The sequence below is a fragment of the Dicentrarchus labrax genome, unplaced genomic scaffold (assembly GCF_905237075.1).
Source record: "Dicentrarchus labrax unplaced genomic scaffold, dlabrax2021, whole genome shotgun sequence".
Taxonomy (NCBI): Eukaryota; Metazoa; Chordata; class Actinopteri; family Moronidae; genus Dicentrarchus; species Dicentrarchus labrax.
The window spans coordinates 4,739,500-4,764,210 of record NW_026136709.1 but is presented as its reverse complement, the minus strand read 5'-3'; the positions used below and the strand labels follow the sequence as shown (position 1 = coordinate 4,764,210).

The window sequence follows — 24,711 nt, the reverse complement described above, 5'->3', positions numbered from 1 at the left end:
ACTTTTATTTAATAAAATAGATTTAAAAGTTAGATGGATTTTTTTATATAGCTGTATAAAGCAGAAAAAAAGTAGTGAAAAGGAGTATTGTTAGGAATTGGTATATGTCCCAGTAGCAATAACAGGTGCTAAACTGTCTTGTTTAAACCCCGTCCTATTATCTCAACACTCATGTTTCTGGCCCTCCGTTGTAACAATGTTATTGTGTTCCCAGATTACAATGTCAACATAACCGATCGGAATTATGTCCTAAAATCAGACCCAAGTTGTAATAAAGCAGAATTATCCTTTAACAGCGCTCTAGGTTTCCAACAAAAACATGAAACCCCGGACAGAGCGCTCCCTAGTCAGTTATTGTAGTCTTATGTAGTCCCTCTTGCTCCAGGGTCACTGTTCCTTCATGTCGTACAAAGGAGGGAGCACCTTCAACACAGCTCAGCATGGGAACGCTCCCAGGCACCACCTCGTGCCTTTCTCCTCTTTGTAACAGAGCAAGCCGCTCCCCACGCTGTGTGAATTATGCATTGCACCTCCCAGCAGCTTCTCACCAGTTGTTCGAGCGAGCTGCCCGAGGACCACAAGTCCTCTTCAGCGTACCTCCACCTGAAGAGACAGATCGCTCTCACATCTTCAAAGAGAAGTCAATCACGCCATAGATTGTTAGTACCACCCAGTGGGTTTACAAAACTTTTACTCCGTCTCTCACAGGTGCAGAGAAAGGGGATGGGGCCCACATTTCTCAGAAAGTGGAACAGATTTTTTTTTTTTTTTTAGAGCCAAGCTCTGACAAAAACTTCGAGCAGGGGTGGGTGGTGGGCTTTCAGGAGGGGGGATGGCTGAGATCAAAAGCCTGCAAGTTCCTGGCGAGCGGACCCAATCAGCCAAGAGGGCCAAGGAGAGGAGGAGAGACAAGCGCTTCCTTTTTAAATTGATCCCACTGAGACCCTCAAGGTTCCCCTCGCAGGACTCGCAGAAAAGCGATAAAAATCTGGCCCTGTGGATCTGACGAGGAACTGGGAGGGGGGAGAAGGCGAAGAAGAAAGGTGGTTTCGGGGGGAGAGGCACAGAAAGAACAGAGGGGAACTGTGGGTAGAGAGGAGCCAGTTGAGGCAGATCAAGGGGAGACGAGGGAGACGAGAAGGGTGGGCTCATTCTCCGAGGGCGCATCCAGGCATCGTTGTGTGCCAGCAATGAGCTAGAGCAGGGACGACTGGTTAGCTATCATCAGCTATCAAACCCGTGTTACACGTCTGATGATGTGCTCAACCAATCAACCACGGCTGTATCTTTATCCTGCCCAGGTCCTGGCAGCTGAAACGTTGGATCAGTTCGCGCTGGCCTGAGATCAGACTCTGGATGAAGCTGGTGTCGTTATCCACAGCATGTTAGGGCCTCAAAGGAACAAGCGCTATCAGAGCAACCCAGAGACCCCGTAGCCTGCCAGACACACGGCAGACCTGCCCAGTTGACACCAGGAGCACACAAACACACAATGAGGTGGTGTGTGTGTGTCTCCACTGAATCCAGGGGTGTATTTTACAGTACAATATGGAGCCATTATCATAGGGTTCCACAGTCATCAATGTTATGACTGAAGGCAGATGAGAAAATAATTATCTGCAAATAAGATTTATTCATTGAGTTTCATTCACTTTTACCAGGGATCTGCATATCAGAGCATTCACAACTTTCTCATGACTTTTCAAAAACAGGGTTAAACCACTTTGACGACCTAAAAATGTGATTTCCTTCTGGTTTGTTAATATTGTTTGCCTTCTCAGAATCTATTAAAAATGGGGAAAACAACCAGATTTCTACAGTTGAGCTGTAACAAAAAAATTTGTGAAAAATAACTGAAATATATTATCTAATTAAATAATATGCAGCACATGTAAGTACATTCTTGCATTTCTGCACTGAAACCTCTGTAAAATAGGAATCACCGATATTCATAACATTTTATAATTTTTCTTGACTGGAATACACTTTCAATGACATTGGATTTAAAATATTCAATTATAAAAAGGAGCAGTGTTTTGTGTTTGCCTGACGGGGAAATATGCATTTGCATTTGTCACAGGGAGAGTGTAGAAGGTCAGAAGTCCAATGCCAATTTTTTGTCCTTAGTCTGTCATGGCAGTCCTTGGTAGGTCACATCACTGCAAGGCCTTGCTGGTAAAAACATGTGAGATCTCTTCCCAGGTCGGGGCACTGCATAGTATCTTGTTAAAGCTGCAGTAGGTAACTTTATGAAAAAAACTTTTTGTCATATTTTCTAAAAATGTCACTTTATAGTACATGAGACAGATAATCTGTGAAATAATCAGGTTCCTCTGACTCATTGTAGTGCTCCTAATGGGATTTTGAAGAATCCACCAGGCCTAAATAAAAGGCCAAATAACAACGCTTTGGGTCCCAAAGCTTCAAGCCACCAACCCAAACAGTCGCTATTTGATGCCCTGGGAATAAGATTCAACAATCAACTATCCTTCTCAGCTCTGATTGGTTGTTTTCCCTTCAAGTTATACTAAAAAAGAACTAGTTTGTACAATGCGTTGCCCGACCACATCAGAAAGCAAAAGTGTTTATAGTTGGACCCAGCTGCAAGATGTGATAATTGTTTAACTATGGGGATAACCACGCACACTTTCAGTCTCTCCTGGAAGGCTTTCATAGTGTTCTGCTCAGTTGTACACTCTAAACAGTTGTGTAAAGGATTAGAAAAGTTTAAATCCTGCTTACTTTCTCACCTATGCACATATGGCCAATTGCTAATACGAAAGTCACAGAAATTGTCGGACACAGCCCATCTAATTTTGACATCAGCAAGGCGCGAGGGGACTTTCAAACCAAGAACAAGCTGTTTTGTCGAAGTATACTAAAGCCTTCATCCGTGTTCGGATAATTTATTGCATCAGACTACAAGTTCACATTGCAAACCTCAGAGCTCAATTTTGATTTACTGCTCAGATCTGATTTGATTACATTATTTTTGGAATGAGGCCCATATCAGATTCCGGCTTGAACAGGTCACAGTCCTGACGTGACTTGCATGACGAACGTCGATCAAGACTGACGTAAAAGTCACATGAATTGTAATATCACTGATCACACTGAGGTCACATAAGAGCCCAAAAAATATATAAAATCAGATCTGGGCCACTTGTGCCTGCAGTGGGAACGTAGTCCACAGAGCTCTTGGAGAGAGACACTGGGGAGACAGGCTTTTTACACCACATTCAACTTTGGACATTTAGTAACAGCTATACACACTTTTGCCCTTAGACAGGGTCAGACACATTTCACAAACTAGACACTTTTAAGGGTACTGAACCTGTAAGAGGGAGCAGGCAGCATTCCTCTACAGCTCAGACACTGAGGACAAGTAAGAGGCAAGGTGGACCAGCAGGCAGCAGCATTCAAACCCTCCAATATGATCCAAATGACCAGATATTAAAGGAGATGATGAACAAAGTTTTTGAGTATCAGGCAGTCTGGTAGCAGCACTGCTTAGCTCTGTGCAATAAACCCACCTAACTGTAAGGGACGGCCAGCGCTGAGCATGAATAACTTACAGCCTCATAAATAAGCAGATCTCTACTAATATCATTAAAGCTGCCCTGGGGCTGACACGCCCCCCTTATTCCTGTGCAACACCTCCGTCAACTACCCTCCTCTCCCTGAGACGAATGCCCTGAAATCGCCTAACTATTCAACATCAATATTTTGACATTTCATTCAGCTGACTCTCCAGACGGAGCCATTTATTTAACTAGCTGAATAAAAATTGGCAGGAGAGGCAAATTTACGTGACCGGGGCTCAGTTGCCACAGGTAACCTTTTTGGAGGGACTTAGTGTGGCAAATTGATTGCTGAGAGCGCAGACTCATCATGAGTGCTAATTTTCAGCAGCAGCGCACAGCGGAGCAGGGAAATAAGAGGCTCTATTTATAACGGAGGGAAACAGGAGCGGGGGATTAGCTTGTCATTAGAATAAAGAGCGCAGAAGAAGAATCAATTTCAGGGTTTAAAAAGCTGACAAACACAGTTCACTTATTCTTTCCCTCCCTCTCTCTCTGCTTCTGGGCTCATCTTTGGACTGAACAGCCCACAACCTGCAAGGTATGAAGGGGAGGCTCAAATTTGAACTTTGATGACAACTCTCCTAATGTCTGTCCTCGTTAGGGTCTCACTGACCAGAGTTTGAGAATGATTGAAAATGAGTGAGTCCTTCGTTCTGATGGCAGTCAGACTCTTTAACACCAGCGTGACATAATGTAGCACTGTTCATTGTCTCTGTCACATCACTCACCACTTACAACATCACAGATGCACTATTTATCATATATTTATCTCTGGTTATACATCCTATTTATTATTTATTATATATTATATATGCACATTTTATACACATACCCTTTACATAATTATATCTTCCTATACATATATCATTTAAATTACACGTACTTGTGCAGTTTTTCCCGTGCAATTAGATTTATTGACACAGTGCAAGTACCTCCTCATGTTTATTTTTTGTATAATTCTACACACACAATAATCTGTGCAATCAGTTCTGTGCAATGGTCAATCAAACACTGTTATGTGACATCACCTGTATTATATGAAAGGTGTATATAACCTTTTCTCTTCTATCATACCTGCTATTTTATGTATATTCACCACATTTACCATCACTTTATCACTCTTGAGCTGCTGTAACAAGGTGTGGGTCCATAAAGTCTATCATATCTTATTTTATCTTATCATACCACTAAAGCTTATATACTTGCATCGTAAGTCTGAGTTGGGCTAACTTTTCAAAAATATCCTATTACTCATTTTTGATTGAGGAAGAAACCCAAGTACTTAATTTACTCCCTGTGGATTACACTATGCGAGTAACAAATAGCACTGATACCCAGTTCGGAACAGCCTGTAAATTGTCTCTATGTACATTAGTCAGTACATTGTAGCCTGGAGAACCAACAAAATCTCATACATCCAGATAATCCTCGCGAGCCCGTCGACATCACCACTAAATCTCTGTGACATGATCCACATTGTTTCCAAATTTGAGGGACTTAGCACAGTCACCATCTAGAGACAGTATTCATGGACGCAGAGAAGATGGGGCCCTTAATCTGTCAGGAGTGAGAAACTTTAAAATGCTAGACGGCAACACGGACTGGCTTTAAGGACAGATCATACAGGTGGGGACGGCAGCAACTACCCCTGAACCAAATTCTTTGTAAGGAATGACATTTAATAAAATGCCTGCATGCATGACTCTTCAGAACTGAACTCCACCAGAGGGATGAAGACAATTTTCTCAAAATTAGTCTGCAAATGTGCTGCTATTAAAGTATTAGTAGTAATATTATCATTTTCATCACTGGCAGTCCACCTGGTCTCACTCCAGGTGCGCGTCATGGAAAAGGCCTTGGGGAAAAAAAAATCAGGTTTCCCAGTATGCCCTTGGGAACGAGGCCAGGAAGGAAGCTTGGGGCTGACTATCGGGCAGAGAGGCGACCCAACGTGTTCGTCCTACCACCCCTTGCCACAAACCCCTCACCCCCTCACCCGGGTCATCGTGTGCCCGCTGTTTAACCTGGACAAGTCTTGGGGACAGGAACCACACAGGAAACGGTGCAACTCGACACGAGCAGGAACTCAACAGGACGGGGGTGGGGGGTGAAAACAAAATACCAGAAAGTAAACTTTTCCCACCAACGCCGTATTACAGCTAAGGCGAGTTTAGCAGGGCGGAGGCACTGGCGCATTTTCTCTTTTCAGCCCAGGTTAGGCCCACATAGAGGAGCTAAGCTGGCTGTAGGAGGCAGTGAGGGAGGGATTTAACATTCACAAGGGATTGCTCAAGCAGGCATCAAAAGCAGGGATGAACTAAAGACAACCTCCCAATGTCGCCTGCAGAGGATGCTGCCAAGACTCTTCACATTACTAATACAGTACCAGGAAAACATATTCAATTAATACACTACGGCAGACAGCAATACTGGACTCTCCAATCCAATCCGCTTATGGAGCATCTAATAGCATACGAGGAGGAAGGATATTGTGCTAATTTGTCTTGTCTGTGGAGCGCTCTGACAGCCCCATTGATGCTGACATCTCTTTAACATGAGGTTAGTGGGTGTTTGGCCTCCCCTCCAGTCGTTTGTGAGCTGCAGAGCCTGGAAATGATTAGGCCTGGGAGGGCAATTAGCCTGAGCATCGCTGGGCTAAATATAGTCCGGCTTGGCCCAGCTCTGCTCCTGGGTCATATCCACACCACAGCCTCCAACCCAGGCATGTTAGCTCAATCTGGATCCCGTTTGTTTTATGACTGATGCAAAGGCTCGGCTGACTCAGACGAGATAACATAACTCAGCCGTCGATCAGGTGTCTCGAGAGGAAAGGAAGTGAGTGGGAAGGAGTCGTGGAAGAAAAAAAATACAGGGATGACGTTTGAAAGGGAAGCACATGTTAACCTCGGCATCCAGAAAATATGACTTGGAGGAACATGTTTCTCAAAGTTGACTGACTCATATTTATATTTATCACATTTTAAATGTGTGCCCTGCTTTTTCACAATCAAACGTTCAGCTTGAATGCAGACCTCTTTCACAAGAAACACTGTGTCAAACAAACCGGGGTTGGGAAAACACGCTTTCCCACAGCCTTACACCAACTAAACGGAATGCAAAGAAAGAATGCTTTCCCATTGCATGGCTCCCTGCCCCTCCAGTCCCCGTATCTCCCACCCCTTGTGAGAGATTTTATCCTTAAAAACAGGAGGTTCGCCCACTCGTTCACCTGGGACGGCTCTTGGACGGCAGAGGCAAGCTAGAAGGTTATAGGAGCCTGGGAATGTTTAACATCAAGAAAGCAATCAGAACGTAGCCGGAGCTCTGGGAATTGGACAGGAAACATGGAGAGTAACCCCTTCCTGCCTGAGAGGAAAGAGAAGAGGAAGAGATTTGGGTTATGTGACGAAGGGAGCCTGTTGGCATTTATAGAAATAGTAGGTTTTTACAATAGCTAAATTTAGTCAGTTCACACTTAAGACTAGTTTCACTTCTCTTGCAAGTTACACTTTTTGGCTGATCTCTTCCTACATCAGCATTCAGAAAGGGTGATGTGTGAAGACCCAGGGTTCAGATGTGACACAAGAAAAGCACTGGAAGAAAATATAATGGCCTCTAACTCAACATAGACTCCGTTTCAATTTCCCCATCACTGACTTTACCCGGTGTGTCTTTCAGCGTTTATAGACTGAGGTGAAACACAAGTGGAAATGTTCTGGGGCTACACCGAGCTCAGCACAAATTGCACAAGACAGCTCAGGAAACAGGGGTTTGCTTTGTACCCTGAGCAGAGAACACTTGTCAACCAGTAAGTCGCACCATAAGAGGCCTATTTCTGCACTGTCCTACGACCGAGCCGGGCAACAAGAGTTACACGCATAAAGACATGTACACAGGAGTCGCAACAAACAAGACTATGAGTCTCCAGCCACACAAAGTGCCATGTGATGCTATGCTCATTGTAAAGGAAACCCAAAGCAAGATAGATTGAGGTTGAGGTCCACAGTCTGACTCAGATCATTAGCATTAGTCATTGTTCAGGAAACTGATTTGGTTGTCTATTTATACGAGTAACCAGGTTTCCAATTGGCTTTTGTTTTGTTTTTTAAGTACGCATACATGACGAAGACTTCAGAAGGAGACAGTAACACTGTGACAGCAGTGTGGCAGGATGAGATCAGAGATAAATACAAATAATGATGCATCATGTATTCAAGGTGATTCCATTCCACTGAAGCTCATACAGAGTAACCTCTATAAGTTTAGATCATTGTGTTTCAAGTGTCTTGGAACACTTTTTGGAACAATCTTTGTAATCATTACATACTTATTGCATGTGCATATATTTACAGCACACAGATCACCAGAGAACATCATGTAAACATCGTCTGATTTCCTACCTACTTTTTCCGAGTTAAGTGGTAAGAGGGCACGTCTCATCTGAAATAAAGAAGGAATTATTAAATATTTATGAAATATAATATTAGGCTTATTAATCTAATTGGAAAACTCACACTGGCGCTATATAACACAGCACATGTTGCATATTTAATGAGTGAAGCAATTGCTTAAATTGCCATCTAGTGGCCACAATGATAAGGAGATGCATCAGGATCTGTCTGATTCAGCTCAGCAAGTTGTTAGAAGTAGAGAAAGAGAGCCAGATCTGTTGCATTAGGCTGAAGTTTGTCTTCACCTGTGCTGACCAATTTCCTGTTCATGGAAACTTATGCGTGTTAAGATTTCATGATACCATTAACACCATCATTAATTATAATAAAATATTAAGCCAATCCTATTATAATCATATTATCCATCCAACAATAGATGTGTATATGTTTCACTCCATAAGTGAAACTTTAGACTTACCGGTGGCATCAGAGCAGAGGTTCATAGTATTCCATCCAGATACACTGCTGGCTTAAAAGAAATATGCTAACTGTGCTAACTGTGCTAACTGAAATATGCCTTTAACTGTGAGTGAAGATGAACTGTGGTGTCTACTTTGTGGAAATCAGAAACACTGTTTACATGACATGAGAGCGTGCTGCAGCACTACCGCAATTCCACTCAAGAAGCAGTTCAGGGAAAAGATGCAGCATTTCAAAAGTCAACACACTAGATGACAGCACCACCTAAATACTACCTACCAGAAAAAGCCCACTGGACTTAATCCCAGCCATAAATTGCATCCACTGTGCGCCCACTATATGAAATTCCCTGTAAGCCCTAACATTATGGCCCTACCTGCAGATATCCCTGCAGCTTGTAGCAGCAGAATAAAACTGGAAAATACATCCATCATAAAGAGAGGTTATTTTGGCAGTGTGCGGCGATGATAAAACTGTGGACATGCTCGGTGCCCTGTTTATAAATTGTTTGTTAATCTATCATTCGCCACAAGAGGAATGAGATAACAATACGCTGTGGCTTACAGTCGGCGTGGCCACCGTGGAAAGATCGAAGCGTGTCCTTGGAGTGACATTATTTATTGAAATAAATTCACTCAAGCTGAAATATGTATAGCGAATGCATTATGAACAGTGCTTCTGATGGAGCAGAGAGGGCTTTAACTCACCATAACATTGGCTCACTCTTTTCAACAGATGTCCCTTGTGTGACACACGGCGGGGATAATAGAGAGGAGAGGGTCTGAACGCTTTAATTTACCCCTTTCATGAATGGAAGGGATTTCCTTTTGATGGCCTATTTGAACATATAGACAATTTAGATTCTGATCTTAATTACTTTGTTAATTAGCTGTGATTCACAGGGAGAAGTCTTGCCCTATCCATGGTCCCTCTGCATTGCTGAGGGGGCTCCTCAAAAGCCCTCACATCCCCGCTCCCATTTTAGAGCACCTATCCTGCTCTTGTGACACTGATTTGCAAGTCTGCCTTTGCTGAAGCTGGGCTTTTTTTTTTTTTTTTTCCTCAAATGTCAGCAAACCCCATAGAGCTCCGGCTCTCTAATTCTACTGCCTGAAGAAAGCAGACCAGATCAACACCCCCCCGCGGTCTGCCGTAGACCTATATCACACAGACGCATTCTGCAGATTTATGTTTATCGTTTTCCAATGAAAGAGGGACAGTCGGTGCAACATCCTGCGCGCTCCTCTCGCTGTGTGATAAATATTGCTCCCTCGCTCCAGGTGCCTCAACTTGGCCGATCGATGGAGCATTTAGCTAATCACAAAAGCAAGCCACAGTAGGAAGAATAAAAAGGATTGTCATAAGTAGTGGGAGTTGAGTGAACTCGCCGGACGAACAATGATGCTTTTCATTTGCACGCTATGCTTACACCAACGCTGCCTCGCAGGAAGTTATCGCTCATCAAGGTGGATCAAGCTTTTTTTTTCCTTCATCCCGATTACACGCCACCTACAGCAGTTGGTGTCTTGAACAGGCAGTGCAGAACTTGAGCAAAAGTAGGTGTTTTGGCATGCAGGCTTGCTTGAGAGAACAGCAGGCCAACAGAAAGGAAAGGTAAGGTCCAACTGAGGCAGCTGCTTGCTATTACTCCACCCCCCCCCCGGCAGGAAATAAGCAATCATTTAGTACTGACAGGTACATGCTGAACCATTGCTATCTGCGCTCTCAAACCAAACCAAATCATGGATTACAGCAGTTTAGTATTAACCTTAAGCCTCTCGAGTATCTCTGCCAAGGTTAGTCAAGGTATGAAACCTTTCAGATTGTGAGTGTATATTTTCCTGAGTAGGATAAAACATTAAGTAATACTGCTGTGGCACGCACATGTGAGTATATGTGAAAGAGATTTTACTTCTACTTTCAACAGCAAAGAGAGTATCAGCTCACACAAGCAGAGATATCAGATGTACAAACCATTTCTGTGTGTGTGTGTGTGTGTGTGTGTGATAGTGTGTGTGTGTGTGTGTGTGTAACTTGCCGCTGAGACAGAAAAAAAAAACATAACGGCAAACAAAGAAAAATCTCCCCTTAAATCCTCCTCAAACATGTGAGGTGCTTTTCTGCTCGTGAAAAGCAGCAATTTAGAGGCCTCTGGTGAGCTGTAGAGGGCTTAGCGTGTCCAACTGGATCTGGAGTGTAGCTGCAGACCTGCCTCAACGCACCGCCAGGTGACTGTTGCTGTGTGAAAATGGCAAAGCAAGGCCGGTATGGCTGCTTGTAGCTTGGGGCACATAAAGAAGGTGGCAGCCTTCTTTATGTGCCCCAAGCTACAAGCATGATCAAAAAGCTGAGTGTTTTACCACTCAAGCACTGTGCAGGAACACGAGAGATACGACATTTATCTATACTTGAGTACTATTACAGATCCAGTGTGTAACATTTAGGATCTATTGGCAGTAATGGAATATAATATTCATAGATAGTTTTCATTAGTGTATAATTTTTGTTACCTTAGAATGAGTCGTCTACAGACAATGTGGGTTGCTTTCCATGGAGTCTGCCATGTTAAACCAAAATGTCTCTACAGGAGCCCAGAACGGACAAACCAAACACTGGCTGTAGATAGGGGCCTTTGCCTTTTTCAGCTACCATAGTTTCACCTTCACACATGGAAGGGGATGAAGGATAAAGGATGGAAGGGTGAAGCAACAGAGTAGCAGTCTGCAGCTACACTAGTAGATGCCACTAAATCCTACACGCTGGACCTTTACACTATATCAATGCTGCATAAATAAACCACTATCATTACATAGTGATTCAGTAGTTAATGGTAATTACTAAGCCATATAGCCTAATTAACCGCATTCTCCACAAGAGATCTGAAGGCAGCTGATCATCTATGGAAGCCACAGTGCCGAGATTATAATGATAATTCATTCAGTGTGCCATTGAAACAAATGTTGCTGTGGTTCCATAAAAAACAATGCAAGAAAGAATTAGCATTGAGGACACATTGCAGGACGAGATGAAGACGGTGAGATGGCTCACTCATCAGCTACTTTCACCATCGGCTCTGGAAAAAATGATGTGTTTCATTCTATTGATCGGGCAAGTGAGTTGCTAGATTGACTAGCCCGAAGTGACAAGACCTTAACATCAACTTCAAATAAAGTTACCCCTGACCCAAACTGCGACAAATGCATAGGGATTAAAAGCACGGCTGCATAAAATTAAAAAGGAAGTGCTGCATTAAGGATTGTTGATGGTATCAAGAAAACATTTCCTTCAGTAATTTGAAAATGGATGCCACAAAAGTGCTCCACAATTAAGTTAGTTAATCTACTAAATTAGGGAGGCCAACCAAGGTTCAAACACATCCAGATACAGCATTTGTGTGGCACTTGCTGAGGTTTTGCAGTACAATTGAGCTCATGAGCAAAAGGTTTGTGCACTCAAATCTAAAAAGCTGAGCGACAACATCTCTCTCCAGACAGAATGAATTACTCATGATAATAAACAGCCAGGTGTATCTTGGTAGAAATAGTTCTCAATGAACTGCTCACAAGGACTGTAGATCACCGTGATTGTTTCAGGCACCAAAAACCACATGCCTCTGCGAAGTGTGAGTTTATGCACCCAAATCACATCTAAACTATAGGCACAGATATGGCAGTGCATTGGAGTAATACGGTTTTATTATATTTTTCTCATAAAAACAGTTGCCGTGAGACTCTGCAGTGCAACACCCTGCAACTGTAACAGGTTGGGTGACCTCTGACACCCACACTGTATTTACAGGGTGTTTGTTGAAGGCCCAGGGTGCTCAGGTGCCCCTGGGCAATCTAATAAATGTGCCAAAATAAACTGTATTAGTTTTGTGTTCATACAGTTGTGACCAAAATTATTAGCCCCCCTAATGAAATTAGACAAAACTCTTGATTTCTCCATGGAAATGGCCATTAACAACACGTGTTTGTTATTTTGGAAACAAATACACTACAAAAACAAAAATTGACAAGTTTGATTAGGATATTTTATTGATACAATGAGTTAAAACAAAAAAGGGCAAAAAATGAGAAATCCAAAATGATTAGCCCCCTGGCCATTAATAGTCAATAGTACCCTTTCTGAGCCACAACTAACAACAACCCCTTAGAGTAGTTCTTTACTAGGTTGGCACAGGTCTCCTGAGGGATTTTGGCCCATTCTTTCATTGCAAATTGTTCCAGCTGGTCCAAATTGCGTGGTTTCCGAGCATGGACATTCACTATGAGCACCCGCCACAGATTCTCAATAGGATTGAGGTCTGGGCTCTGTGCGGGCCACACCAGGACCTTGGTTTTGGTATCCTTCAGGAACTGTTGGACCAATTTTGATGTGTGCTTTGGGTCATTGTCTTGTTGGAAGACCCAGCGATGACCTAAGGATAGACTACGAGCAGATTTCTGCATAACATAATTTTCTTTTTTCATGATGCCAAGCACCCAAACAAGGCTCCCTGTGCCTGAGGCTGCAAAACAGCCCCACAGCATGATGCTCCCACCACCATGTTCAACTGTGAGAACTGTGTTCTTAGGGTTCAAGGCCTCTCCCTTTCTTCACCAAACATAAGCAAGATCCAATTCCAGTTTAGTCTCATCAGACCAAAGCACAGACTTCCAAAACTCATCTTTACCTTTCAAATGTTCACAGGCAAACCTCAGTCTGGCTTTGATGTGCCGCTCCTTGAGTAAGGGGGTTCTTCTTGGACGATGGCCCTGAAGCCCACCATGATGGAGAGCCCTCACAACTGTGCTCCTTGAAACATCAACTCCAGAAGAGGCCAGGCCAGCAACAATCATCTTGGCAGATGTCCGGGGATTCTTGCTGACATCTCTGACAATTTTCCTCTCTAGAGTTCTTGAAATCTTGAGCTTACGACCACACCCAGGTTTGCTTCTTACAGAATTTGTCTCCTTGTACTTGGCAATGATGCAACGTACAGCGGTTCTAGACACTGTGAAACGCTTGGAAATGGCAGTATAGCCTTCCCCCTTATCATGAGCCTCCACTATCTTCTTTCTGAGCTCAAGACTGATTTCCTTTGTCTTTGGCATGCTATGAGTAAAAGTAATCCCTCTCAATAATGTGTTCAAGTGCACTGTTCCTTGGAGTCCTTTTATGCTGATTGAATGTTCAGGTGTCGTTAGGAAGCCAATTGAGTGCACAGGTGTGGTTTGAAAACTGATTGGTTAATTAGGTGTGTTCTTGAAGGCAAGAATTCACATGGGGGGAAATATTATTGACCACCCCATCATGGGGGCTAATATTTTTGACATCCCCATTTTTCTCTATATTTGATATAAAGCAAGCCTAAAATGTTATTTTATATTCCAAAATGTACCAAAAGCTACTAAAAAGCACTGTTGAATGTTTGATTATATCAAGTTTTATCAATGCTGCAAACATTGGGAAGAATTTTAGGAAAATGTTCCATAATTCCTGGGGGGCTAATCATTTTGGTCACAACTGTATACACATAGGCACGCCAATTAAGACTAAATAACAGTTAAACCGATCCTTGTAACAACAGCCTAAGCCGACAGTCTCACTATACTTGCAGTGACAATTTGTGGCCTAATCATTTTATATCCGGAAACTACAGAGCATGATGGGAGATGTAGGGAATGTGAGCCTAATATTAGTAGATTCTCTCCTCTGGGCAAAAATATAATATGCCCTCCCATACCCTTAAATACCCTTACCCCAAATATCCCAAATGTATCATTCTTTCCAATGAAATAACGCAAATCTAACATTAGCATGAGACCGTGCCGAGGCCCAATAAAAGGCCCACGTAGAGACGGGAGTAAACATGCAGTCGGCTCTGTTGCTTTGCCTGTGACAGCCCTGGAGGCCCTCGGGCTCGGGAGCCGTTTCTCCCTCTACAAACAGCTCTGTTCTCCAGCCCCAGATGTCTCATTACTGTAAAACAAGCAGAGAGATGAGCGACATACAAGCCACTGGCCCACAACGCTGCCTCCCTTTCAATTAGAAAGGATTAGCCTAGCCTGAGCGGGCCTTCCTCTGCGATATGTTACCTTGCATCACACAGGACGGCCATATGTCAGACCTAAATAAATTACCGAGGAGCTGAAAGCTTGCCGATCGCAGAAAGGGAGTTATGGCTCCACTAGAGTGCACAACGGCCTTAATAGGAGGAGGATGCTGTAGCCTCAATAAAATTTTACACTCTATGAAAGGGCATGGGCAGAGACACAGGTATACACCTTCCCTCGCTGACTCTCATAAATTAGACCTATAGGATCTCACAATTCCTCAGTAGATTTAGGAGTTTTTACTCAGCATGCATTAATCAAGCGATAAAGCCAAGCTAGTGAAATTTCTGCAGTGTCATGATTTGGCTAAGCCAACTGGACAGATCCCATCCAGCCCCATGACACATACAGAAGGAGGAGAGACCAACCTAAACGGGATAGAAAGGCCCTCATACCGCCGCCTGCATCACTCACTTTTATGGGAATAGGGCGGCGTGGGGTTTAACAAGAGGTTTTACTCGTCAAGGGAACCGACATTACATAACCATAAAATGATGAGGGCCGCAAATCATCGGTCGACTTGTGACGCATGGTAGGGCTGGGCTTGTCGTGCAGCTCGCAACCTGGCCAGTAAACTCTTGTGTTTGAGGGTGTCAGCGTAAAGCCAATAACAAAAACATTTCATCCTACAGTCAGATGAAGGCAGACTTTATGCTGGAGTTTCCTTCACCCCACATGGAATTGAAAACACAGCCCTGAAACTGCAGCTCCCCGCCACTCGCAGAATTTTCCAGCGACTCTATGCCATAGCTGGAGCGACTCCACTGACCAGGGGCGTCTGTGGTTGAACCGTGCTCGTCCGCAGGTCCAGAGAGGCAGGCAGCGAGCAGGCAGGCAGGCTCCGCTATGCCTGACATGGAGCACCCTCGCAGGGGGAACGACTGAGTAATGGCAGGGTAACTTGATCCAGGGCTGGGAGGGAGTGGGAGCAACCCTGACGCCTAAATCATAGCTGTGGGATGGAAGGGAGGGAGACACGCAAATGTGTTTGCAAGAAATGTACGCACGGGGATGAGAGGCCGAGGGAGACAGCGGGTGGGACGAGCAGAGAAATGAGCGGCGGTTAGACAGGATAGTTGGGACGCGGCCAAATGACAGGGGATGAAAGTGAATGCCTCTCTGTTGCCTTTCATGCACGTGCCATCTCCGGGGTAGGAGGGACCACAGAGGAATGACAAGGCGTGGGCTTGAGTTTCAAATTCATAAGCCTGTCTGAGGCAGAATAAACACGCGTAGGCCCAAAATGACTTATATTTTCCCTGGTGTCTGAGGCTAATTGAGAAACTTAGGCTGGTAGACATAAATAAATGTATACCTCTTTGTATAGGCCGAAACATTTAAGCAGGAATTAACCTGTCCTACGGCTCCAACAGATAATCACTTTATTACATCTAGAGCCTAGACGTAATTAACACCACAGCTGAGTTTTACACAGTTATTTCAAGAGGGGCCCAGCAGCTAACCTGCTCATGTTATACTGTCTAAACAAATTAAGATCTAAAAGCGAAATATCTTATTTTTACGATTCATGCTCAGCTAAAGAGTAGTGCTAGGGATGGGTTTCGAGTAGGGGTGTAAGAAAATATTTAAAAGTATTGTATTTCGAGATTTTGTTTTATGATACTCAAAAGCACTGTATCCATCCACTTGTTTAAACCCCCAACCGTCACATGTCACATTCACCCATTCACCCACATTCACACACTGATGGAACCACCAACCTTCTGTTTAGAGGATGACCAGCCCCCCCCCCACCACCTCCTAAGCCACAGACGACCAAATTGCATCTGTGGCTCGTGATGTTGGACGTAGAGCTTTGATCGGGCTCGAAAACTCAGGCCCAACCCAAGAACAAAACAAAAAGAAAAAGCACGAACCGAGCCAGAACTACAGAAGCAATTTTGGGCCCGAGCCCGACCTGAACCCAAACTCTGTATAAAAAAATAACTTGAAATAGTTAATCATTTAAACTACATTGTGCGTAAAATAGTGCATATTATTATCAAAACGAATAAATAACAAATTCACTCATTAATTATTGCTTGCATTAAAAATAAAATATTAAAACGTATTTAAAAATAAATAAAACTGAAAAAAATGCTTTAATTTTTGCCACAAAATATATAAACAGTACCAGTACTGCTAATGATTCCACAATTAATTTATTTTATTTGGTCAAATCATGTCAAGTTGTGAAAAATGCCAATCCCAAATTCAGTTTATCATTACAGCAGAGAAACAGCAAATCTTCACACTGTAGAACAAAGTATTCGGCATTTTTGTTTTAAAAATGTCACAACTGTTGCTGATTAATGTTCTGTAACTGTTTCAGCTCTAGTAAACGCAGTAAATTACAGGCAAAACATGTTTGCTTATTTATACTGATACTAAATTAGAAAAAGAACCCAAAAAATTTCCAAAGATTTTGATATATTCGTTTTCTTTTAGCAACCATTACTGTGTAACACGCATGACAAGCAGTAAATATCCCTGTAGAGAAAAATAGACCTTTGAAGAAACACCCTGCCAAAACACAAAAACACAGACACAAAAATAGAAAAGGATGAAAACCCCTGATTGCAGTAACTCATAGCACAGCTAAGCTGCTAAGCCACTTTTTCATAAAAGTGACAGAAAGCTACTTCCTCTTTTTAAGCCTTTATTTACTGAGCACAAACGCTGTTTTACAGGAACACCCTGCTCCACATTGTGAGTTCCTTCAAACTGGCCAGTACAACCGCTGTCTTATCTGCTGTCGGCTGCTGGAACAGTTCAGCGTCTTTGCTCGAGGGCGCTTCAGCAGGGGTAATAAGGGAGGGGCGGATTTACCCAGATTTATAAAAGCAGGCCTTTACTGCACTCCATTTTAAAAACTGACTTCACTTTTTTTTTTTTTGAGGGGGGAAGAGACTTATGATGTATCATAAATATATGATTACACTGAGCAAAATGACAGATCTGAAAACTACCAGCCAGTTGCCATGCCGATGACCGTAATGCTGCAGTCTACTCTCATCAGCCTCTTATGATGTTACCACACGACGACAAAACACAGCGAACAAAACACTTCGCTAGAAGTGGAACATAGCCAGGAACTATGCTAATGCTCAAAGGAGCAGCCTAATATAATCATATGCCTTAGCTGCCTGCAGCCTACAAATCCTGTAAAAGTCAGTCATTAAGCTTCACATGTAATTTTCATTAACTTTTCTTGGAAACAAGAGACCAACAATTTAGCAGAGAAAGAAATGTTCACCAGACTATTACGGAACCACATCCTCCCTTTTTCCATCCACAATATGGCCTCCATTCATTATTCAGACTAGAGATGCACTTTCCTTGTTCCTCAACTCTCCACTCATGACATCTTTGGGCAGCACTTAACAGACGGGATACGTATCAGCTGCTTATAATTCAGGTATATCTAAAGAAAAAAGAAACTTAAGGTTTTATTCAATTAAGCTAAACAGGCTGATGGACTTTCTAATTTTGTGTCAGAACTTAAGGTTTTCTTCCAAAACTTAAGGCAAAAAGGATTCTGTCTTTGAATGCATCGCGCAATTAGCCCTCGTATTAATGCTTCTAGGGGAGAGCTGCATTTTAATCCAGTCTTGTAGTGCCTATATTACGCTCATAATGTAGAGATGCCATAATGTGAGAAAGTAGGCCAAGCCTTAAAGCAAAATTCAAATGGGGGGAAAAACAGATACAGTGTCCAACCTGTGAGCCGCTTCATGCAGAATGAATGTTTGGCTGTATTATCATGCACCTCGTACAAAATGTCAACAAGATTTGGGAACGCTCTCAGCTTCTTTTGTCATCACCTACTTCTTACGCTGCTACTTCAAAGTCTGGCTATGAGTGGCGCCTCAGTGAAAAAATTTTGCGTGTGTTATGGTAACATGATCTTGGTTATGATTGAGCGGAAATGTTAGACAAGCATCTAAGTTTCCCCTGCCTGCTTCCACCCTCCTCATCTAGCCACATGTGAAACCACACTGGAACAGCTCGCCGGCCAAAGTAAACGCTCCAGCCGTTGGCCTGGCATGTGTTTACACTGGATGCCAGGTTTACATGCCAGCCCCTTACTCATATTCTGCTGATAAATGATACCACGCGGTGGAACTCTTCTTTTATAATCATTGTATTCGATGAACCTTAAAGTGTGAGATGTTTCCCACGGTGAGCTGTGAGATAAAGGAGCCAGTCAAACTCTGCCGTGTGTGTGTGTGTGAAGAAGGGAGGGTGTTCCTCACACTGACTCATCTATAAGGCAGAAAGCTGCTCTGAGTCTGCAAAATGTATTCACAACAAAAATGTGTAGGCTAACCAATTTTCTAAGTGAGCAGCAGGCTGCTCTAAATGAACAGTGGATGGAAATGCAATGTCATTTAGCAGATGAACTGGAGCCAGAATTAAAGCTGATTTATGTGTGTGATTAGCTTCAGAATTGGCTATGTCACATACTCCTTAGATAAACTGTATGTTGGCCTGTTTACACTGCTCTGCTCAACTGAAGTGACCTGCGCTTATATAACATGAACTGTGCTGAGTTCTCACAGGGCGAACAGAGAGCAGCCGGTTAAGGCAGAGAGATATTTTTATAAATATATATATTTAAGCTGAGATCATTAAAGGGTCATGTTAAAAAAAAACAATCGGTAGTCCCTGCTGACTTTTTCTGTATGAAAAGCACACCACGATCTTTCCCTAAACATAACCAGAAAAACCTGGAATCAGGGCTCAACAATAGGGCAATGAATCAAAGTGTTATTGAAATCGCAATTTGGCTAAGGGCAATATCCAAATGGCAGAAGCTGCAGCTGTTTGATAAAAGGTAAAATATGTGACAATACAGCATTATAATCACGTGCTGTAGTGCTGCAGAGATGTCTTGGCCTACAAATCTGGCTTATCCAGATGTAGAAAAAATGTTTGTTTAGTACACACCCCAACAAATACCACATCATGATTGATGATCATTTTCTTTTCCAGTCTAAATTATGTGTAGAAAAAAAAAAATCACAATATAATGTTTTTATCATATCGTGCAGCGCTACTCAACAAGATGCCCGCTTGCCCGGGGAAAGTAAAATGCCACATCCGTCTAGCAAATCTGGCACTTGCCCGATCAAGTGAGAGTTACACAGGCGCAGTACCGATCGGGCACTCTCGAGAAAATTGAGGTGGGTGAGGACAAAGTTTATGAGCACAAGTGAGCATTTCAATTATCCTGGAATCAGTGGTTTAGTCGAGTGGCTTTAGAATAGGTAAGCGAAACTCCAACTATGCTGCACAGTTTGAGATGAAAATGAATAAAAGAGGCTCGTTTTTCAAAGACACCTTGCATCATGCAACAAGCATCCTGGATAGGGAGGGGTCTGTGTGTAAAGTGTTTCTCCTACCATGTTCAGTACCCAGCCCTGATCCTGGGTGATGATGACTGATTGCTCACTTTGACTATACAATGTTTGAAAAACATGAAACATCTTTTGTTTCCAAGAGCTCGTCTACAAATGTCTTATTTCAGTCAACAGTCCAAAACCTAAAGATATCCTGTTTACGATGATAAAACAGAGAAGCAGCAAATCCCCACATTTAATGAAAGAAATATCGCCAGGGCTCCACACTAGCTTTCTCAGTTGGTGGCACTAGCACATGATTTAGTTTCACCCTTTTTTTTATTGGTACAGCAGCGTATGAATCAGTGACCTTTCATGCTGATGAACAGAAAGGCCCCGCCACTGAAAGTTTTTCAAATCAGACATAACCATGAGCTCTACCAAACAACTCAGGTCTGTTTTACTGAGTGGAGGCAGAAATCCTGGACGGCTATGATAGGGTGCCCCTTCTTCACTAGCTCAGTCGGTAGAGCTGGCGACCCATATATGCAGGTGCCCGGGTTCCAGTCCGACCTGTGGCCCTTTGCTGCATGTCATCCCCTCTCTCTCTGGCCCCCTTTCCTGTCTATCTCCAGCTGTCTCTCTATCAAATAAAGGCCAAAAAAATAATACTTAAAAAAAAAAAAAAAAAAGATAGTGAAGAAGAGCCAGTATGGAGTGCACGGCTGTGTCGAGGGAGTGTGAATGTTGTACCCAAGGTGAAAAAAAAGTGTTTGCTGATTTGTGTGGTGTGACCCGCTTTCTGTTATCAGCACAAAATATTGCTGAGGCCACAATTTTCCAACAAAGAGAAGGTGTAACAGTGAGAGCGTTTTTCTCTTTACGGGTCGTGGCGTTTCCTCATCATGAGTCAGATCTTTTTTTAACTGATCTTACAAACACAGACGCATACAAAACCAAATGACGCCGGGTTGACACCAGACCCCTCGAGCAAGGCACCGAAGCCCCAACGGCTCAGAAGAAAAAAAGAAAATGCTGTTTGTATTGGGAAGCTCTCAGTTCAGAGCTCGAGTGAACTGTAAAAGTGAAGCTGCTGCTGAAAAGGAAATACTACATAAGATCCTGAGGCGTGTGGGGTTCGACCTTTACGGCATCTTTTATGTGACAAAAACTGGGCTGCTGCAGATAGTGAAAATAATAAATTGTTGTATCTGGAGAGGAAAACCAAGAACACTCTCTGGAACATGGTGTATACCGCAGGGAGAGAGATTTCCAGTTCCAATGAGGATGGATCTGACTGGAGGGGAATTTTCTCCTTCGCCATAATCCGTCTTCATTTCACCACAGTGGATCATATTCCTCCTTTTTAAACATCTTAGAGGCGTTTAATCTAAATCTTCACTCTGGACCTCAAAGATCATGGACTGCCTCAACACCAGACACACAGCCTGCTCACTGAGACTACATCAGTACTCCCAATTCAAAGAAATCACGGTCTCGGAGCTTTGCCTGAAATAAATGCCTCACTTGGAGCAACAGGGTCATTCAGCTACAGAAGCAACATGTGTGCAACATACAAACTGCCTGCCAGCACTAAGGGAGCTGTCCTGAAGCTGGCTGACCTTTGACCTCTCCACGGAGAAGTGCAAGGAATATATTAATACAGAAACACAATTTTTCTACATGCATCACAAACTGTAGCTGTGTTTCCAGCCAAAGCACTGCATCACGTCATCAGTCACGCACTCATTTTACCCGAGACACTGATCTGATAGCAGTGCTTTCACAATCTGTACAGTATATATCACTGTGCTGAAATAACTGCAATTATTTTATGATTCACAGTTAGAGGGAATGGTCATTTTTGCATCACAATTTTCACTGAAAAAAACTATGAAAATCCTTCAGATGTGAGACTTGTAATGGTCTGTATCAAACATACATGCTTTCTTACATCTGGAGAACAAGATTTGTAAGCCAGGATGTTTCTATTAATTGTGCACTTCTATTGAAACAGTTTTTTTTTTTTTTTACAACAGTTGTAGAGTGGCATGACTCAGAAACAGTGCAGTAACAGTCCTCTTAATAGTGTCAGACTGAACTGGTGCATCACTAATGATACAGTCATCATTGTGTCAGAAGCAGAAAACATAAGCGCCAGCATGTCTGAGCGACAACTGCCCTGGAAAAGGTGCAGTGTCATCGCAGCAGATCCTTTGCAATTACCCAAAAACCTTCAGTGCTCCATATTATAAAACAACACAATGAAAGGGATTATAGTGGGCTCAGGGAACCAGGGGCGTATCCAGACTTTTCAGCCATTCCCAATTCATGCAACACTGTATGGGGACCCCGGTATGCAGAAATATTCTAATTAAAGTGGGCATGTGTGCAAAGGGGAGACTTGTGAGTACCCACAGAACCCATTTTCATTAATATGTCTTGAGGTCAGAGGTCAAGTTTTTCCATCATCAAAACGTAGCCTAACTTTGGAGCGTTATCTAGCCGCCTTCCCGACTTGCTAGCATGACACAGCTGGTAACGATGGATGGGTTAGATCATCTAGTTTCTAGTTATGATACCAGTATCTTCACTCTAGCTTTAAAACAAGAGCCCGCTACAGAACACAACTCTGAGCACAGTTTTTAAAGTGATAAGTGATGATGAGGGGTATGAATAAACTCCTAGTATAAATATAGTAGTACATATAATCTTTAATCAGAATATAGTAAATATACTGAACTCATATAGCCATATATAAATAAAATGACCAAATGGGGACGTTCCAGATGCAGAACTGCTGTAAATCCAGTCTGCTGAGTACGTTCCTGCAGTGGCCTGACACAGCGAGAACTATTAAACACACCAGAGTATGAACACCTACAGGCAACATCATCTTACAGTATACGTCAGCAAACTGCCCACACCCTTGGCCCGCATCAACTTGAAATGTAAATTGAATTATACAAAGTGCAACAAGGAAAGAATCAATCAATACTAACTGGATTAGTCCTGTTTTCATATGTCCATCCCCAATCTACATTTCAGCTCTAACTGGGCAACAACTGGGCAACTGCAATTAGTGTTTATTACATCCATAGCAACCAAATAGGTTGAGTTAACCCAATATGTTTAAGGTAAAGACAGGTGAGCCATCCAAGTGCACTTAATTCCCTCCTCTACCTGAGGTACCTCATGGGGTACGTCTGCAGATACCTGGGGGAACTTGGAAGAACTGTGAAGGTGCTCAGCTAATGTGGAGGAAATACACAAAAACTATAACAAATTGGTGTGAGGCTAATTTATTTTTAATTTTTTTTAAACTACCAGCTACGATAAGCCGACTGTGCAGTTTACCACCGCGTTACCTGAAGCTCCTGAACGCAACCTGCTGCGATTGAGAGACCGTAAAATAAGTTTACACAAATCTAGTTAGCAGAGAAGTTGGAACTGAATAGCTGAAAGCAATAAATGATTGAAAGTAGTACTTCTGTAAAACTGACCAAACAGAAACATATTATAAGAATATCCACTTGTATATAACAGTAGTAAATAACCTCCAGTTTAAAAGAAGTTCAAATGAACACATCAAGGTGTCACCTGACAGGGTTGTGGGAACAACTGCCGTACACTACACTAGAGGTTCTCAACCTGGGGTATACAGGGACCCCAGGGGAGGTCAGGGGGTCCCCAGAAAAATAGGGATGACACCCATCCCTGTTAATCTACAGCATAGACAGTTGTGGAATTACTAAATGCAATCAGACGGGGATCCCCGAGACTACATCTTATCAAATACAGCTCCACGGCCTGATGGGGATCAATCTGAGGGTCCTCGACACCATAAAGACCGAGCGCCACTACTCTACACCATGCAATGCCTGTTAGAAGAACACAAACCAAATCCCACCAAAACTTCACACACACACACACACACACACACACACCTCTGAGATTCACACACACTCCTGCACTCCACCACTGCTGACACTCACTTCACAGTGCAGAGACAGTTCAGTGTCTCAGATCTTGTTTATGTCTACACACACACACACACACACACACACACACACACACACACACACACACACACACACACTGCAGGGAATCCTGGGCTGATGACGTATGTCACAGCTGCAGGGTTAGCCTCAGGCCTGCTCTGCATTAGCTCCACACACACTGTCTGACACCAACGACACGGTCGCCCACGCGCTGTTTGTTGCGTGTGCACTCTCGCCTAACACCCACACTTTGTGCACACTGTTATTTGACTTTGAAGCTGTTGTTCATACTGTAAATACACACAGAAGCCAGGGCTGCTCACTGCTGCAAGTACAGCCTACCGTGATAACACTGCAAACGAGCCTCTGTTTGGCTTCATTGTCTGTCCCGAAAAGCGGCGGGCTGTGTGAAAATGTCGGATTAACTGTAAACATGTCTCACCTGGGTCCCCAGTTATGTGGAGGAGGCGCCTTCAAACTACACACAGGCTCATTTTTCGTAAATACCTGGCAAAACCGTCGATCCTCATAGCTGTTTCTCTCCAGCCATTTTGAGCCAAACCGTCGGCTCGCTCCCGGCGGGTGGAACAGATATGTCCGAGTTATTAATTAAACGCATTTCTCGGCTCAAGCGTACCAAACGAATAAAACAAAAGTCAAAACAAAGTCTAATGTGTATTTCAGTGAGTAGTGTGTGTGTTTCAGGCGGGCGAGGAAGCGACATCCTGTAGTTACTAATTTCCCGTACCACCCCGCGAAGGCAGAAATGGTACGGCTCGTGAAATTCCGGGGACCTACTTTGCTGTGCTCGGTCA

General features: G+C 43.2%; 1 protein-coding gene across 2 annotated transcripts in view; it reads right to left on the bottom strand.

Annotated features, from left to right (window-relative positions):
• Positions 1-24,603, bottom strand: part of znf438 (zinc finger protein 438) — a 49,337-nt gene extending 24,734 nt beyond the window's left edge. Inside the window, exon 1 of one of the 2 annotated variants that reach the window (XM_051411340.1) lies at positions 24,339-24,603. The gene's annotated coding sequence lies outside the window, so the exon portion shown is untranslated. The remainder of the gene's footprint in view (positions 1-24,338) is intronic. The other variant, XM_051411342.1, reaches the window with a different exon arrangement.
• Between the last annotated feature and the right edge of the window lie 108 nt (positions 24,604-24,711).